This window comes from Schistocerca piceifrons, unplaced genomic scaffold (genome assembly GCF_021461385.2).
Source record: "Schistocerca piceifrons isolate TAMUIC-IGC-003096 unplaced genomic scaffold, iqSchPice1.1 HiC_scaffold_294, whole genome shotgun sequence".
NCBI lineage: Eukaryota > Metazoa > Arthropoda > Insecta > Orthoptera > Acrididae > Schistocerca > Schistocerca piceifrons.
The window spans coordinates 27,501-30,000 of record NW_025728509.1 but is presented as its reverse complement, the minus strand read 5'-3'; positions in this window follow the sequence as shown (position 1 = coordinate 30,000).

Sequence of the window (2,500 nt, the reverse complement as noted above, 5' to 3'; positions counted from 1 at the left end):
TAACCTAACCTAACCTATGTTGTACCTTAACCTAACCTATGTTGTACCTTAACCTAACCTATGTTGTACCTTAACCTAACCTATGTTGTACCTTAACCTAACCTATGTTGTACCTTAACCTAACCTATGTTGTACCTTAACCTAACCTATGTTGTACCTTAACCTAACCTATGTTGTACCTTAACCTAACCTATGTTGTACCTTAACCTAACCTATGTTGTACCTTAACCTAACCTATGTTGTACCTAACCTAACCTATGTTGTACCTTAACCTAACCTATGTTGTACCTTAACCTAACCCATGTTGTACCTTACCTAACCCATGTTGTACCTTAACCTAACCCATGTTGTACTTAACCTAACCCATGTTGTACCTTAACCTAACCCATGTTGTACCTTAACCTAACCCATGTTGTACCTTAACCTAACCCATGTTGTACCTTAACCTAACCCATGTTGTACCTTAACCTAACCCATGTTGTACCTTAACCTAACCCATGTTGTACCTTAACCTAACCCATGTTGTACCTTAACCTAACCCATGTTGTACCTTAACCTAACCCATGTTGTGCCTTAACCTAACCCATGTTGTGCCTTAACCTAACCCATGTTGTGCCTTAACCTAACCCATGTTGTGCCTTAACCTAACCCATGTTGTGCCTTAACCTAACCCACGTTGTGCCTTAACCTAACCCACGTTGTGCCTTAACCTAACCCACGTTGTGCCTTAACCTAACCCATGTTGTGCCTTAACCTAACCCATGTTGTGCCTTAACCTAACCCATGTTGTGCCTTAACCTAACCCATGTTGTGCCTTAACCTAACCCATGTTGTGCCTTAACCTAACCCACGTTGTGCCTTAACCTAACCCACGTTGTGCCTTAACCTAACCACGTTGTGCCTTACCTAACCACGTTGTGCCTTAACCTAACCCACGTTGTGCCTTAACCTAACCCACGTTGTGCCTTAACCTAACCCATGTTGTGCCTTAACCTAACCCATGTTGTGCCTTAACCTAACCCATGTTGTGCCTTAACCTAACCCACGTTGTGCCTTAACCTAACCCACGTTGTGCCTTAACCTAACCCACGTTGTGCCTTAACCTAACCCACGTTGTGCCTTAACCTAACCCACGTTGTGCCTTAACCTAACCCACGTTGTGCCTTAACCTAACCCACGTTGTGCCTTAACCTAACCCACGTTGTCCCCTAAAGTAACCCACGTTGTCCCTAACGTAACCCACGTTGTCCCCTAACGTAACCCATGTTGTCGCCTAAACCTGCTCTGTAATTGTTATACGACTCGTTCAATTAGTGTAGTGTTGCCACCCGCAACCCTCGCAATATAGTTCGCTACTCGCACTGCCCGCTCCCCTGTGTATCGCTTCATGTTAAACACCTTGCAAGTCTTGCTGACTTTCCACATGCTCCTGCTGTACACTGTAATGTGGATGGCAGCAGGACGTACATGCCGCCCCTCCCCACGTCCCCACCTTGCCCCCTGCCTTCGCAAGCTGGTTGGTGAGAAGTTTGCATGTTCAATGCCCTTCGCATGCGACGTACTCAGGCTACGTTGTGGTGCGGCCTGTGTCAACCGTCCGCTAATGTCGTACGCGTAAACCACAATCTGTACTGCACATTCGTCCTTATGTACGAATGATACATCGTGGCACATGTGTGACCGTACAACGACTGCGCCCAAAAACGGCGGACCATACAGTGCAAATATTGTGCACGCAGCTACGTGTCGTCTCCCTATGAGAGCTGGATTGCAGTGTGGTACGCATAGAGACGTGTGGGAGGAACGGACGCCGTGGATGGCGATCAGCATGAGCTGTCTGTTGATGTATTCGGACCTAGTCGTCTCTCCTCACACACCGTGATGGCATGGTGCACCGCGTTCCATATCTGCGACATGCTACAGAGGCCGGTTGACAGTCGTTCGAGCAATGGACATCGCATACGTACGGGGGCCACCTTCCACGTATTGTCTAGGCGTGCACATTTTGTTGCGTGTATGTGGGCAGACGTAGTGTGGCGTGACACCTGACACAGGCATGCAATAATCGTTGAAGTTGCAAATGGCGATGGACGCCTGCGTTTTCTGGTGAAGTTACGCAAATGAACAAATGGTAACCTGTTGTGGTGCGGTTGTTCTCGCTAGGGGTGAATCGGTGATGGCGACGATAGGTTGAGGTACGAACCGGTTGTTCCAGCGATACCCACCATGCCGACGAAACTGAACGGCATCTGGTGTGAAGCGATACGCGGCGGTGGCTGGGTGGGACCGTCCCCGGCCGGTGAGGGGGCGCCTCCCGGCGTGCTGGCCGCGCGGTGCGTGGGCGCACGCGCTACAGCCGGCTGGTGGGGGCGGCCAGTGGCAGGCGCGCCGGCCGACGGACGCGGCAGCGTCGCAGCTGCGCGCCGGCGCACCCTGCGCGCGGCGCCGTGCGGCCAAAGTAGGTCCTCGCGGGCCCGGTGCGAAGCGCGGTGGACATCTT